Below are 17449 nucleotides of genomic sequence, written 5' to 3' on the forward strand. Positions count from 1 at the left end.
CCGGGCCCTCGGGCAGCTCCCGATTTTCCAAATGGTCAGTCCGCCCCTGCGCCTGACCCAATCAGCATTCACCATCCCATCCTAGGCAACGCTCTTCCTATATGAGGGAAGGATACAAATATCCCGATTGTCAGAAGCCAGGAAATGAACATTTTGTATCAATCCGATGATCTCCATATCCATAAAACAAATGATTCATTCCACAGACTGTCCCCGGCACAGATCAGAGCCGGCTCTAGTCATAGCGACAATCAATAATATTTCCAATAATCGCTGTTTATAGCCGCTGATACGGATCAGGTGTGCGATTTTCTACGGACTTTAGCCTTTTATTTATTTATCTCCAGCTCCCGGCTGATGGAGAGAAAAGGGTTTCTCAGTGACATCATCCCCTTCCAATATGCAGCGTGTTACTCGGCAAGACTGAGTTTCCCCAGAAGATGCTGGCCAATCAGCGAGCGGGGAGAGCCAGCCAATGGGGGAGCTTAGAAGTGATGTCATGGGGAGAGCCGGGGCAGTGGTGCTGATGCTGAGCGCTGGTTGTGAGGGATTTAATTCAGGGAGTACAGCTGGTACAAGCACAGTCTCCGAGAAGACAAAGGTGAGTGCATCGGAAGCTGCAGACGTGTACAATCCGATTGTGTTGTATCAGATGCCTTTCATTTCGTTTAGTGACCCTTGACGCACCCGGCGCCTGCTTCTCATGGACTTTGTGCAGTTTGTGAACACTCTGATATATATTGTTTTGGTAAGATTTTACCCATCAGGTTCACCATACATGTTACAATCTGACCAGGCAATCTCCGTACGCCCGACCTTAGATCTACCAAAACGATGCAATATGGGGACCCGTCTAAACTAGTCAATCAGGCAGGTCCTTGCACTACGTACTTGTTGGTAGATGTAAATTAGATTGTACAATCAGATTGTAACGTGTGTGTGGTGAGCTTAGTGTGCAAGGATTGAGGGTGCTGTCTGAACGGCATGGGATCATGCCGGTAGGTGTGGGCACTGCTAGGTAGGTGTATGTGTGTAATGGTCTGGTGGGCTTTTCTCAAGCAACCGATGGCCTCCTGGACTACGACCAGCCACCCAACTGAAAGGGTTACATTCACACAGTTCTGTGTATTCACCCCTACATACGGCTAGGTGTATCCTTGTGTGTATTGTAATGACCGACCTCCGTGAATGGCTTAGGATCATGCCAGTATGTGTGGTCACTGCTAGGTAGGTGTATCTGTGTAATGGTTTGGTGGTCACCAAACTGGGCTTTTCTCAAGCAACCAATGGCCTCCTAGACCACCCAACTGAAAAGGGTATGCCCATTCATACAGTTCTGTGTACTTACCCCTATGTATGGCTAGGTGTATCCTTGTGTGTCTTGAAATGAGCCCCCTCTGTGAATGGCTTAGGGTCATGCTGGAATGTGTGGTCACTGCTAGGTAGGTGTATCTGTGTAATGATTTGGTGGTCACCAAACTGGGCTTTGGCTACCCAACTGAAAGGGTTACATTCACACAGTTCTGTGTACTTACTCCTACGTATAGCTAGGTGTATCCTTGTGTGTATTGTAATGACCGACCTCTGTGAATGGCTTAGGATCATGCCAGTATGTGTGGTCACTGCTAGGTAGGTGTATCTGTGTAATGGTTTGGTGGTCACCAAACTGGGCTTTTCTCAAGCAACCAATGGCCTTCTAGACCACCCAACTGAAAAGGGTATGCCCATTCATACAGTTCTGTGTACTTACCCCTATGTATGGCTAGGTGTATCCTTGTGTGTATTGAAATGAACCCCCTCTGTGAATGGCTTAGGGTCATGCTGGTATGTGTGGTCACTGCTAGGTAGGTGTATCTGTGTAATGATTTGGTGGTCACCAAACTGGGCTTTTCTCAAGCAATCAATGGCCTCCTAGATCACCCAAGTGACAGTTCTGTGTACTTACTACTATGTTCGGCTAGGTGTATCCTTGTTTGTATTGAAATGAGCCCCCTCTGTGAATGGCATGGGGTCATGCTGGTATGTGAGGGCACTGCTAGACAAGTGTATTGGTCTGGTGGTCACCAAACTGGGCTTTGGCCACCCAACTGAAAGGGTTACATTCACACAGTTCTGTGTATTTACCCATATGTACAGCTAGGTGTATCCTTGTGTGTATTGTAATGACCGACCTCCGTGAATGGCTTAGGATCATGCTTGTGTGTGTGGTCACTGCTAGGTAGGTGTATCTGTGTAATGGTTTGGTGGTCACCAAACTGGGCTTTTCTCAAGCAATCAATGGCCTCCTAGACCACCCAACTGAAAAGGGTATGCCCATTCATACAGTTCTGTGTACTTACCCCTACATACAGCTAGGTGTATCCTTGTGTGTACTGTAATGAGCCCCCTCTGTGAATGGCATGGGCTCATTCTGGTATGTGAGGGCACTGCTAGATAAGTGTATCTTTGGGCGTATTGGTCACCAAATTGGGCTTTGGCCAAGCACCTGATGGCCTCCTGGACTAAAACTGGCCACCAAACTGAAAGGGGTACATTCATACAGCTCTGTGAATTTACCCCTAGGTAGGGCTAGGTGTGTCTTTGTTTGTCTTGGTCTGGTGGTCACCAAACTTGGCTTTGTCCAAGCAGCTGATGACGTCGTGGACTAAATCCAGCCACCCAACTGAAAGGGTTACATTCATACAGTTCTGCGTATTTAGCCATAGGTAGAGCTAGGTGTATCCTTGTGTGTATTTTAACGAGCCCCCCGTGGTATGTGCAGGCACTGCTACTTAGGACTACAAGTATCTTCATGTGTCTTGGTCTGGTGATCACCAAACTTGGCTTTGTCCAAACAGCTGATGATGTTGTGGACTAAAACAGGCCAACCAACTGAAAGGGTTAAATCCATACAGTTCTGTGTAGTCAGCCCTGGGTAGGGCTAGGTGTATCGTTTTGTGTATTGTAATGAGTCCTGTCTGTGACTGGTATGGGATCAAGGTGGTATGTGCAGGCTCTGCTAGGTAGGCTTAGGAGTGTCTTTATGTGTGTTGGTCTTCTGGTCACCAAACTTGGCTTTGGCCAAGCAATTGAAAACCAGCCGCCCAACTGAAAGGGTTAACTTCCAACAGTTCTGTACCACCAAGGTAGGGCTAGGTGTATCTTTGTATGTACTGGTCTGCTAGTCACCAAACTTGGCTTCGTCCAAGCAGATAATAGCCTCCTGGACTAAAATCAGCCTCTCAACCTAAAGGGTTACCTTCATATAGTCCTGTCTATTGAACCTCTTGCCTACCCAAGGCGGTCCACTTTATTATATCACTAGGGTTAATGTATTGCTCGGTAGCTGGAATCAACCAACCAACTGTGAATAGCACGTGATCATGCCGGTATGTGCAGGCACTGCTAGGTAGGGTTGGGTGTATCTTCACATGTATTGCTCCGCTGGTCACAAAACTGTGCTGTGGCCAAGCAAATATTGGCATCCTGGACTAAAACCAGCACCCAACTGAATGGGTTTACTTCATACAGTCCTGTGTACTAAGCCCTAGGTAGGGCTAGGTGTATCTTTGTTTACATTGGCCAGGTGGTCACCAAACTTGGCCTTGTCCAAGCAGATAATGGCCTCCCGGACAAAAAACAGCTACCCAACCGAAAGAATTACCTTCATATAGTTCTGTCTATTTAACTTGCCTACCCATTGGGAGTCCACTTCATTTTATTGTTGGATGGGGGTGGGATGGGGTGTGATGTAATGGTTTGTAACCAGAAGTGGCCAATGAGTCAAGAGTGCCGGTTAGACCGGCAAAAACAAACCATCAGCTGGTTGAACTTGGAGTGCCGAAGCAGGTGGGACATGGTCCTGTTGGTGGGCCCGGGTTTCCCATATTCACTGACTAGTTCAGGATCATTTTAGGTGGTCTACTGCTAAAGCAGCCTTCAGATGACTTCATCTTGAAGAACCACAGGTCCCAGCATGCCGTATGATGTAGAAGTAGGATGTCTACTTTGCCAGCAGTCGCAGGTCACAGGTTGCATCTTTCCCAATGTATGTCCTCGCCCTCTTAGGAATTATTCAGCTGGAGTATGATGTCACTGGTAGCTGGCAGGGTTCATGTAGAGGTTTCCGAGTTCTCTATGATGGATCACTCCCTTGCCTGGGTGCAAAGCAGGGGCCCATCCTCCAACTACCAACCAGGGGCGGACTGACAACTCATGGGGCCCCCGGGCAATAAGGGACCATGGGGCCCCTGTGTCCTTGCCCAAACTCAAAAAAGCCTATGAAAAAGGTACCAGGGGCATCTCATGGGGCCCCCTACTGACCCCGGGCCCTCAGGCAGTGCCCGAGTTTCCAAATGGTCAGTCCGCCCCTTGTACCAACGCATGCAGAGAAAAACCAGCGCTTGTAAAACTTTGTTATTCCAGATGAGATGCACAAAGCACCCTCTGACGCATTTCACCCACCAAAGATTCTCTATGATTACCCGCAATGGTGGATCAAAAGTGTCGGCGATAAGGTCCTAGGTGGGGCTTCGTTCCGATTGTCCTTGAATAATAAAGTTTTGCGAAGTGTTTACCTATTTTTTTCTGGAACAAACCCTCTAAGACTGAAATGCGTGCCGTGCGTTGCGCTTATCTTTAGGCATTAGGATGAATGTTCCATTGTATAATATTGGATCATTATAACTGCAACAACGTAGGCAAGCAGGTGTCTGAAAGGCAATCCATCCACAGCATAGGCCTGTGTGAGAAGCCGAGGATGGAAGCTGCGATGTTGTGCTCCCGCCATAGGCGGACTGACCATTTGAGCACTCGGGCACTGCCCGAGGGCCCGGGGTCAGTAGGGGGCCCCATGAAATGCCCCTGGTACCTTTCATTGGCTTTTTCAGGTGTGGGCGAGGACACAGGGGCCCCATGATCCCCTATTGCCCGGGGGCCCCATGATTGTCAGTCCACCCCTGGCTCACTCTACATTCCCTATACAGCTTCCTATTGGCTCGTTTTGCATTAACCCCCCTGCTGGCCCTTTAAGGGGTTTTCAACAACGGGAGGCAGAGGCGACGTACCTGATCACGTGACTGTGGTGACTGGCTGCCACAGCGGTCACATGATTGGGAGCCCCTCCCACCACCGTTCATGTACGGGGAGCTGACAGTGAGCGTGCTCTCAACATACAACCGTGGTGCACACTGGACATATATGTGTGGCACGTGGACTTTGAGGGCTTGTTCATGTCAGGTGCGGTGCGGAACGCATGTGAAATCGCATGTTTTCCCTTACCCCAGGTTCACCCCTAAGCATTTTCTGCAGTATTTTGCAGAAATGCAGTACAGTCCATTTAACATGATATCCTATGGGACAGGTTCACACCTGCGCATTTTCACCCGCTGCGTTTTTGGGAAGGTTCAGGGACTTTTTTGTACGCAAAACATTGCATTTTTGGTTCTATAGACTTCAATGTAAAAGCTGGAGAAAAGCATGTAGTGTATTATGCTGTGTTTTTGCCACATTTTGATGCATTCTGCGTTTTAAATCTGCCTAGCAACAAGAAAAAAAATAGAAATGCAAATCGCGCCAAAAACGCAGGTGCAAAAATGCAGAACGCAATGCAGAAACAACTTTAACACAACCTGCATAGATGTGAACCTAACCTTAGGGCTGGGTCACATCATAGAAACGCAGTCCAGATGCATTCCGGATACGTTTCTGCATGCGCATTTATAGCACGTTCCGGTGCGTTTTTGATGCGTTTTTTTACATGTTCAGGTTAATTTTTTCCTTCTCTTTTTCTTCAATTTCAAGGCCATTTCCCACTAAATGCGTTTCAGTTGCTTTTTTCTGCATCCAAAACGCACAGATAGTAGGTGATATGGTTGTCAATGTCATAGTTCACATCAGTGCTTGCAGTTCCAATGCGTTCCGGATGCAGAAAAAAAAGTTGAACATGCAACATTTTTGCTGCACAGAACTGTACTGCAACGTGGTAAAACGCATCAAAAATGCATTGGAACGCACATGTCCCTATTTAAATTGAAGAAAAAGAGGGGAAAAAATGAACCGGAAAGCATCAAAATCGCATTTGAACACATCAAAAATGCACAAGAACACATCAAAAACGCACCGGAACATGTCAAAAATGCACCGGAACACGTCAAAACACGCACCGAAACATGTCAAAAATGCACCAGAACACATTAAAAACGCACCGGAACATGTCAAAAATGCACCAAAACACGTAAAAAATGCATCAAAACCAGCAAAAATGCACTGGAATGCTCATGTCCCTATTTAAATTGAAGAAAAAGAGAGGGTGAAAAAATGAACCAGAAAGTATCAAAAACGCACCAGAACACATAAAAAATGCACCAGAACACATCAAAAACGCACCAGAACATGTCAAAAACACACTGGAACATATCAAAAACACACCAGCACATCAAAAACGCACCAGAACATCAAAAACCCACCGGAACATGTAAAAAATGCACCAGAACACATCAAAAACGCACCAGAACATGTCAAAAACACACCAGAACATCAAAAACGCACCGGAGCATGTAAAACATGCACCAGAACATGTAAAAAATGCACCGAAACACGTAAAAAATGCACCAAAACACGTAAAAAATGCATCAAAACCTGGACTGGAATGCGGTAAAATGCAGCAAAAATGCATCGGAATGCGCATGTCCCTATTTAAATTGGAGAAAAAGAGGGTGAAAAAATTAACCAGGAAGCATCAAAAACGCGCCAGCACACATCAAATTGCAACAGAACATGTCAAAAACACACCAGAACATCCAAAACCCACCGGAACATGTAAAAAATGCATCAAAACCTGGACTGGAATATGGTAAAATGCATCAAAAGGCACTGGAACGCACATGTCCCTATTTGGATTAAAGAAAAAAAGAGGGGAAAAAATAAACCAGAATGCATCAAAGACGCACTGGAGCATGCCAAAAATGCAACAAAAATGCGCATGCAGAAACTCATCAGGAACGTATCTGGACTACGGTTCTATGGTGTGAACAGGCCCTAAATAGGGACATGTGCGTTCCAGTGCGTTTTTGATGTGTTCCAGTGCGTTTTTTATGCGATTCACCGTATCCCAGTCCAGTTTTTGATGCATTTTTTACGTATTCCGGTGCATTTTTGATGTGTTCTGGGGCGTTTTTGATGTGTTCTGGGGCATTTTTGATGTGTTCCTGTGCGTTTTTTATGCGATTCACAGTATTCCAGTCCAGTTTTTGATGCATTTTTGACGTATTCCGGTGCATTTTTTACATGTTCTGGTGCATTTTTGATGTGTTCTGGTGCATTTTTTACATGTTCTGGTGCGTTTTTGACGTGTTCTGGTGAGGTTCTGATGTGCTCCGGTGTGTTTTTGACACTTTCCAGTTCATTTTTTCCCCTCTCTTTTTCTTCAATTGAAATAGGGACATGTGCAGTCCAGTGCGTTTTTTTATGCGATTCACAGTATTCCAATCCAGTTTTTTATGCATTTTTGACGTATTCTGGTGCATTTTTTACATGTTCTGGTGCGTTTTTGATGTGTTCCAGTGCGTTTTTTATGCGATTCACAGTATTCCAGTCCAGTTTTTGATGCATTTTTGAAGTATTCCGGTGCATTTTGTACGTGTTCTTGTGCGTTTTTGACTCTTTCCAGTTCATTTTTTCCCCCTTTCTTTTTCTTCAATTTAAATAGTGACGTGCATTCCGATGTGTTTTTTATGCATTTTTCTGCGTTCCGGTACAGTTCTGTGCAGGGAAAATGCCGCCTGTTCTACTTTTTTTTTTCCACAACCAGAACCATATCACCTACTTTCTGTGCGTTTTGGATGCAGAAAAAAAGCAACTGAAACACCTGTAGAGTGAACTGGACCTAACTGTACAAACATGTGCTGCTTTCTACAGATCCCTGCGAGTTCCTTTCATTTTTAATGACACCCCCATGCGTCTGGCCAATGTGCATGCGTTGGTGCCTGCCAAAATGCACGGGATCGCTATACCATGTGGTTTGATTTCACATGCGTAGGGTCGCCCTGTGAAATGAATGGGCTGACCTGAGTGCACCGCATGGAAACGCACAAAAATAAAGTCCCCTGAGGCCCATCCCCCTCTGTTGCTGCACATATGCGTGCGCCCACGTAACGCGGCAAATAGGGCGGGCTTTAACGCCCACACACCTCGTGCGATTGCAGTGCGTTCCCAGCTCAGCAACCAAGCCATCCAAGACAGCCCCCCGGTCTCAAGTAATGGTCGGGAGCTGGCAGGACCGCCTTCTGGTCATGTGACCATTACGACAGCCAATTAGGCCCCATTCACCTATCATGGAGCGGGAACAAGCTTGCGATTTTTGTTGCGTGTCGCTAATAGGGCGGCTCATTCACTTCAAGGGGCTGCCCTATGTGCCTTTGTCGCCCATAAGAAGCTTTTGCTCCTTTTTTGGAGACGACCTTAGTGCGATTTTTAAATGCGAATTTCGCAGTGTAACAATAATGGCATCCAAACCTTGTGCGATTTTTCCACAATTTCAAATCGCAGGCAGCATTGTGGCAATTCTGCCGCAATCCCAAATTGCGGAATGTGAGTGGGGCCTTACAGCGATCACGTGATTGTCAGGATCCTGTTACTGTGACTCCCCAGATGGCAGGAAGGGCCCCTAAGTGCCCGGTCACACTGGATGCGAATTGGCATGCGATTTACATGCCATGCGACTTGCAAATCACATGCCAAGGTGCACCCTATTGTCCGCAGTTACAGGGGTCATATCGGTGCGGTTCCGTCTTGGTCGGAGCCGCACCAATTTCTAATGTAGTCAAGGGCGGACTGACAACTCATGGGGCCCCCGGGCAATAGGGAATCATGGGGCTCCTGTGTCCTTGCCCAAACTCAAAAAAGCCTATGAAAAAGGTACCAGGGGCATCTCATGGGGCCCCCTACTGACCCCGGGCCCTCGGGCAGTGCCTGAGTTTCCAAATGGTCAGTCCGCCCCTGAATGTAATACATGCACTACGTTTGGTGTGATTTGCATAGACGTCTGTGTCAGATGTCTCACAAATCGCACCTGAAATCTGCATCTCAACCAATTTTGAAATCATGCGACTTCACTGTAACTTCCACAATTTCAAAGTCGGGTTTGGTGTGAACTCATCACGCAAAAAAGGTTCATGAGCTTCTTTTGCGCCACAAAATGCACATAGGGCAGTCTATTCAAACGCATGTAAATCGCACTATAAAAATAGAGAGCAGGAATATGCGTTCCCGCAACAAGGTGTGAAGGGGGTCACACCGGTGCGATTTCAGGTGCAATTTGCGAATTGAAATCGCATCTAATGAAAGTCAGTGACTTAACATGTGCGATTTGCTGCCGTGCGATTTCTAAAGTAGTTCTTGCATGACTTTTTCTGCAGTTTTGTTGCGATTTCACATTCATCAAATATAATGGAAATCGCACTACAAATGGCAAGAAATCATTGAAAATCTTCACAAGTAGCAATAAAGTCTTCATAAATCGCACCTGAAATCGTGCTGCAATTGCAGACAAATCACGCAATTTTAAATCGCAGCGGTGTAACTGGTTCCTAAGTGCCTGGCCACACAGGTGCGATTTGCAAAGTCGCACCTGAAATCACATTGCAATTGCATGCAAAGCACGCGATTTTAAATCACAGCGGTGTGACCGATTCCGATGCGATTTCAGGTGCGATTTGCGAAATCGCACCTGAAATGGCATCTAATAAATGTGAATGTCAGTGTCCTAACATGTGCGATTTGCTGCAGCGCGATTTCTAAAGTAGTTCTTGCATTACTTGTTCTGCAGTTTTGTTGCGATTTCACATACATCAAATATAATGGAAATCGCACTACAAATTGCAAGAAATTGTTGAAAATCTTCACAAGTAGCAATAAAGTCTTCATAAATCGCACCTGCAATTGCAAACAAAGCACGAGATTTTAAATCGCAGCAGTGTAACCAGTGACTACGTGCCGGTCATACCGGTGCAATCTCAGGTGCAATTTGCGAAATCGCGCCTGAAATTGCATCTAATGAATGTGAATGTCAGTGTCTTACCATGTGCGATTTGCTGCAGTGCGATTCCAGGTGAGATTCATGAAGACTTTATTGATTTATTGATTTCTAAAGTAGTTCTTGAATGACTTTTTCTGCAGTTTTGTTGCGATTTCACATACATTGAATACAATGGAAATCGCTCTGCAAATCGCAAGAAATCGTTGAAAATCTTCACAAGTAGCAATAAAGTCTCCACAAATCACACCTGAAATCGCTCTGCAAATGCAGACAAATCGCAGAGGTGTAACCGGTGACTAAGTGCCCGATCATACTGGTGCAATTTGTGAAATCGCACCTGAAATTGCATCTAATGAATGTGAATGTCAGTATCCTAATATGTGCGATTTGCTGCAGTGCGGTTTCTAAAGTAGTTCTTGCATTACTTTTACTGTAGTATTGTTGCATTTCACATACATTGAATATAATGGAAATCGCTCTGCAAATTGCAAGAAATCGCTGAAAATCTTCACAAGTAGCAAAAAAGTCTTCATAAATCGCACCTGAAATCGCGCTGCAATTGCACACAAAGAACACGATTTTAAATCGCAGTGGTGAAACCGGTTACTAAGTGCCCGGTCATACCGGTGCAATCTCAGGTGCAATTTGCGAAATCGCACCTGAAATCGCGCTGCAATTGCAGACAAATCGTAGAGGTGTAACTGGTGACTAAGTGCCCGATCATACTGGTGCGATTTGCAAAATTGCACCTGAAATGGCATCTAATGAATGTGAATGTCAGTGACTTACCATGTGTGATTTGCTGCAGTGCGATTTCTAAAGTAGTTCTTGCATGACTTTTTCTGTAGTATTGTTGCGATTTCACATACATCAAATATAATGGAAATCGCAGTGCAAATCGCAAGAAATCATTGAAAATCTTCACAAGTAGCAATAAAGTCTTCATAAATCGCACCTGAAATCGCTCTGCAATTGCACACAAATCGCAGAGGTGTAACTAGTGACTAAGTGCCTGCTCATATCGGTGCGATTTCAGGTGCGTTTTATGCAGTGCCCGAGTTTACAAATGGTCAGTCCGCCCCTGGGTACGCCCACTACTGCTTATAGCATGGCAGCCAGGCAACTAGCATTTTCAATATGAGAGCCCAGCTATGGCACCCACCATGAGCTTCTGTGCGTTAGAAGCCGCTGCATGTCAGATAGAGCCCCCCTCATTCCCCTCTGGAGGACATCCAGCATCATCCATCTCTTTCCTCCCCAACCTGACTGTCCCTGACCCGCCCCTTTTTTTCATTACATTTAGTTTCTTCCAATCATGGAGGCTCAGCATCACAGCAAACGCAGCCTGCCTAGGGACACCCACTGACACCCTCCCATCAAGGCATTGTGATATTTGCATAACCCCTCCCGCTGCCTGCCTCAAAGCAGGATGCTGTGAGGTTTTCAGAAAGCCCTGCTGGCCCCTCCCACCAGCCATGATCTGTCTGCATTGCATAGAGAAGCACAGAGACCTAGTGATTATGTAATTGTGGGGGTGTGCAATGATAAGGTTTTTATTTAAACACTTCAGCAGCATGTTGATGGGGAGGGGGGGGGGGCGGGCGGGGCGGGGATAGAAAGGGGGGGGGGCTAGAAAAGACAAATGATAAGCAAATTAAATTGCAGCTTGCTGGCCCCCCATCAGCCATGATCTGCCTGCATTGCATATAGAGGCACAGAGACTCAGTGATTATGTAATTGGGTCCATGATGGGGAAGGAAGGGGGGGGCAGGGATGGAGAAGGGGGCCCAGGGAGGGCAAAATATAAGCAGATTAAATTGCTGCTTTCTGGCCCCCCAGCAGCCATGACCTGCCTGCATTTCATATAGAAGCACACAGACTCAGTGATTATGTAATTTTGTCTATGATGGGGAGGGGGGGCAGGGATGGAGAAGGGGGGCTCAGGGAAGGCAAAATAGAAGCAGATTAAATCGCAGCTTGCTGGCCCCCCAACAGCCATGATCTGCCTGCATTGCCTAGAGAAGCACAGAGACTCAGTGATTATGTGATTGGGTCTATGATGGGGAATGGGCGGGGGCCAGGGATGGAGAAGGGGGGGCCTAGGGAAGGCAAAATATAAGTAGATTAAATCGCAGCTTGCTGACCCCCAACAGCCATGATCTGCCTGCATTGCCTAGAGAAGCACAGAGACTCAGTGATTATGTAATTGGGTTCATGATGGGGAAGGGGGGGGGGCAGGGATGGAGGAGGGGGGCCTAGGGAAGGCAAAATATAAACAAACTAAATTGCAGCTTGCTGGCCCCCCAACAGCCATAATCTGCCTGCATTGCATAGAGAAGCACAGAAACCCAGTTTTATTAACAGACTTGTCATTAGTGTGGTGAATAAGAAATATAATCAGATTAAAATTCACATTTAAACATGCAAAAACCTGCCCAGAGCAACCAATGGACTTCCGGCAGCCCGGATTTGGGGGGAGAATGTGATTGGTCGGGACCTTAGATAATGGCTCCATTGATGCCGGAAGCTTCCCATGGACTCGCCTGGTGCCTGCAGTCCCATGAATAATGGATTTCCTCTCAGCTCAGCCCCCAGACTCCAGACACAATGCGTCTGTCATGCAGCCCGCTCATGGCGCTGGACCGCGTATTGTCACATTCCCTCGCCGCCTCCTTTGTTGTCGGCGTAAACAACAGATGCCAATGCCTGGCACAGCCTGACACTCCCATCACCGATGCCTGGCCCTCCAAGGGAAAGGGGCCCCGTAATAGAGGCAGGAGCGGGCCCCTGGTGCTGGGGGCCTTCACTCACATCCCATAGACCCTTCATTGTGTTCAATAGGATGCAGCCTGTGGCTGTCACCCCGCCAGGCAGGTCCTTGTCTAGGGTGACAACGCTCCGTCCATGCCTCCCCACCAGGGGCGGACTGACAACTCATGGGGCCCCCAGGCAGTAGGGGATCATGGGGCCCCTGTGTCCTTGTCCAAACTCAAAAAATCCTATGAAAAAGGTACCAGGGGCATCTCATGGGGTCCCTACTGACCCCGGGCCCTCGGGCAGTGCCCGAGTCTCCAAATGGTCAGTCCGCCCCTGGTTGTCATCCTGCGTCATGGGCTTCTGGTGGTGACCATTTGGAAACTCGGGCACTGCCCAAGGGCCCGGGGTCAGTAGGGGGCCCCATGAGATGCCCCTGGTACCTTTTTCATAGGCTTTTTTGAGTTTGGGCAAGGACACAGGGGCCCCATGATCCCCTATTGCCCGGGGGCCCCATGAGTTGTCAGTCCGCCCCTGTTGGTGACTACAACTGTACCTAAGATCTGCCTGAAGATCATGTAGTCCAGGATCACACCTTTTCCATTGCATCTTGCAGAAACGCACAGCAGTCCATGGAACATGATTTCCTAGGGGACAGGATCACATCTCCGGGTTTTCACCCGCTGCGTTCTTGGTAAAGGGTCGGGGACTTTTTTTAAATGCAAAACATTGCGTTTTTGGTTCTATAGACTTCAATGGAGTTGCTGCATAAAAGCATGCTGTGCGTTTTTGATGCGTTTTTGACGTGTTTTACATTTTAATCTGCTCAGCAACAAGTTAAAAAAAAACAAAAAACGCATCAAAAACGCAGCAGAAATGCAAAACGCACCGCAGAAACGGAACGAACGCAAACTGCGTAGGTGTGAACCGAGCCGTAGATGGGAAGTGGCTGCAAAGAGGATGCAGGAGATCAGCAGTAAAAGAGGTTAAGGGCCAGTTCACACTCCATGCGTTTCAGTTGCTTTTTTCTGCATCCAAAATGCACAGAAAGTAGGTTCTATGGTTGTCAATGTCAGAGTTCCCATCAGTGCTTGCAGTTCCAGTTGAAGAAAAAAAAAGTAGAACAGGCGGCATTTTTCCTGCACAGAACTGTACTGGAACGCGGTAAAATGCATCAAAAACGCACCGGAACGCACATGTCACTATTTAAACTGAAGAAAAAGAAAGGGGTGAAAAATGAACCAGATGGTGGTATAGGGATCAGGATGGTGGGACGGGGATCAGGATGGCAGGATAGGGATCAGGATGGCGGGATAGGGATCAGGATGGCGGGATAGGGATCAGGATAGGGATCAGGATGGCGGGACGGGGATCAGGATGGTGGGACGGGGATCAGGATGGTGGGACAGGGAATCAGGATGGTGGGACAGGGATCAGGATGGCGGGATAGGGATCAGGATGGCGGGATGGGGATCAGCATGGCGGGACAGGGATCAGGATAGTGGGATAGGGATCAGGATGGTGGGACGGGGATCAGGATGGTGGGACGGAAATCAGGGTGGTGGGACAGGGATCAGGATGGTGGGACAGGGATCAGGATGGTGGGACGGGGATCAGGATGGTGGCACGGGGATCAGGGTGGTGGGACAGGGATCAGGATGGCAAGATAGGGATCGGGATCAGGTTGGCGGGATGGGGATCAGGATGGCGGGACGGGGATCAGGATGGCGGGACAGGGATCAGGATGGCGGGATGAGGATCAGGATGGTGGGATAGGGATCAGGATGGTAGGATGGGGATCAGGATGGCGGGACGGGGATCAGGATGGTGGGACGGGGATCAGGATGGTGGGATAGGGATCAGGGTGGTGGGACGGGGATCAGGATGGTGGGACAAGGATCAGGATGGTGTGACGGGGATCAGGATGGTGGGACAGGGATCAGGATGGTGGGACGGGGATCAGGATGGTGGGATGGGGATCAGGATGGTGGGACGGGAATCAGGATGGTGGGATAGGAATCAGGATGGTGGGACAGGGATCAGGATGGTGGGATACGGATCAGGATGGTGGGACAGGGATCAGGATGGTGGGACAGGGATCAGGATGGTGGGACGGGGATCAGGATGGTGGGATGGGGATCAGGATGATGGGACGGGGATCAGGATGATGGGACAGGGATCAGGATGGTGGGCCAGGGATCAGGATGGTGGGACCGGGATCAAGATGGTGTGACGGGGATCAGGATGGTGTGACGGGGATCAGGATGGTGGGACAGGGATCAGGATGGTGTGACGGGGATCAGGATGGTGTGACGGGGATCAGGATGGTGGGATAGGGATCAGGATGGTGGGACAGGGATAAGGATGGTGGGACAGGGATCAGGATGGTGGGATAGGGATCAGGATGGTGTGACAGGGATCATGATGGTGTAATAGGGATCAGGATGGTGGGATAGAGATCAGGATGGTGGGACGGGGATCAGGATGATGGGACAGGGATCAGTCTTGGCAAACCATACGCCCAGTTTGAGCACCACAATGACGATGTATATATGGGATCATGCAGGTCATCCCTGGGGGGCTGTGTGCTCCTCTGACTGTACAAGCATCTCTCAGCATGCGTCCAGCTAACATCTCATTCAAGTCAGAGAGGAAATTGCGGCAGGAGGGATGATGAGCGGATATGATTCACCGCTTGTTATTCTCAGGGAGACATCTGCCCGTCTATAGTCAGCTAACATGGGATACGTTCAGTACATGCATGCTACGCTATATATCAGTTACCACTCACAGATCACAGTGCTCCCCCTGACCATGCCTGCATCTGCTTTCCTTTTCAGAAGGACGGCACCATCTGTGTTCAGGCATCATCCAGTGTCACTATGAATTGATATGCCGGCTTAGAGATGACACAGTTATGGAAATCCTGGTGTCTATGCAGTTCTTGGTTGTGTTCACAATTGTCTGACGCAGATCAGCCCTTGCTGCAGCCTCTAACTTTGTAACTTGCTACATTGTTACAATGTACAGTCTGATCACTGGGAGGGGGGAGACTAAGGAAATGCTTCCTGCTGCCTGCAGCATCAGCAGCACATTAAAAAAGGCCTACATTATGTCTGCAGGTGACAGGTTCTCTTTAAAGAAGGGTCTAAATCCTATATTAGTGACTATGTCTAAATAGAATGACCATCGTGTTATTACTTACATAGGATGGTTTGAACAGTTACTGTGTATGGAATATATGGGGGGTACTCTTCCCTTCCCTCATTGCAAGTCTATCAGTCAGCTCAGACTGCTTGAAAACAATACAGTCCCTATGTGGTTTATCCTGTAATCAGCTGTTATTTGGAGATTCTCTATACACCACCTGAGATGTAGACTTCCACTAGACGAGGAGCCTAGAAATGTATGAAATACAATGATAAAAATATGGAACAGCAAATGTAGAGAGCATTAAAGCAACATAAAAAAATGAATATACATTGACATCATTATAATTAGGTAATAAAACATACTATATACTGTATTAAAAAATACATATATATATATATTTTTTTTTATTTTTTTTTTTTTTTATTATTATTTTAATTTTATTTTTAATTTTATTTTTTTTTATTTATAAAAAAATAATTATATACATATATCAATATATTTATTTAAAAAAATTATATATATATATATATAAAAATATATATTATATATATATATAAAAATGTATAATATATATATATATATATATATATAAATAAATTATATATCTCCTAGATTGTAAACTCTAACGAGCCGGGCCCCCTGTTTTGTATTGTAACTGTAATGTCTACTTTAATTTTGTAAAGTGCTGCGAAAACTGTTGGCGCTATATAAATCTTGTATAATAATAATATATTCATATATAATATATTAATATATATATTAATATATATTTTTATATATAATTATATTTAATATAATATTTTAATAAAATATATAATTATATATATTTTAGTCTAATATACCTAATATATGTATATATATTGTTATTCAGAAACATAATACTTGTTTTTGTCCTTTGTCAAATTGCAACCACTTCCTGTCTACGTGCACTTCAGTGATGGCTGCACGGCATCTCTCATGGCTGCTTCCTGATGGTGACAACAGTGGACCATGTCTGCACAATGTGTGTTGGCCCACAAGCCACTTGTAGTCTCCATTGTTAGCCTGTGTGAACGAGGGACAACCAGGAGCACAATTGGGACAAGGGGACACAGTTATCATCAGGGGCGGACTGACCATTCAAGCACTGCCCGAGGGCCCAGGGTCAGTAGAGGGCCCCATGAGATGTCCCTGGTACCTTTTCATAGGCTTTTTTGTGTGTGTTTGAGTGTGGGCAAGGACACAGGGGCCCCATGATCCCCTATTGCCCGGGGGCCCCATGAGTTGTCAGTCTGCCCCTGGTTATCACCCGATACCAGGAAGGGCTCAAGCAAGCACCCTTATGGTTGGACCCTTATGGAAGCCCAAACGGTTACTTATCCTTTGAGGGGATTAATCTATAATGAAGGCATGGTGATACGTGACCTCGTTTTTGGTCTTCACCCACGGTGAACAAGCCGCTCAGCAGATGATCCATTTTGAGTATAAAGACATTTTTTAGTATAGAGTTAGTAGAACCGAGTACAAATAGTGAAAAAGCTTGATACT

At 46.7% G+C, this 17449-nt stretch overlaps 1 protein-coding gene across 2 annotated transcripts in view; it reads left to right on the forward strand.

Moving 5' to 3' along the window:
• The first annotated feature begins 480 nt into the window (after positions 1-480).
• The window catches only part of LOC149453564 (stathmin-4), a 28771-nt gene continuing 11802 nt past the window's right edge, over positions 481-17449 (forward strand). For both annotated transcript variants that reach the window (XM_089688182.1, XM_089688181.1), the window contains exon 1: positions 481-601. The gene's annotated coding sequence lies outside the window, so the exon portion shown is untranslated. The remainder of the gene's footprint in view (positions 602-17449) is intronic.

The sequence above is a fragment of the Staurois parvus genome, unplaced genomic scaffold (assembly GCF_062004578.1).
Source record: "Staurois parvus isolate SC_StPar_1 unplaced genomic scaffold, SC_StPar_1.0 ptg000448l, whole genome shotgun sequence".
NCBI classification, from domain to species: Eukaryota; Metazoa; Chordata; class Amphibia; order Anura; family Ranidae; genus Staurois; species Staurois parvus.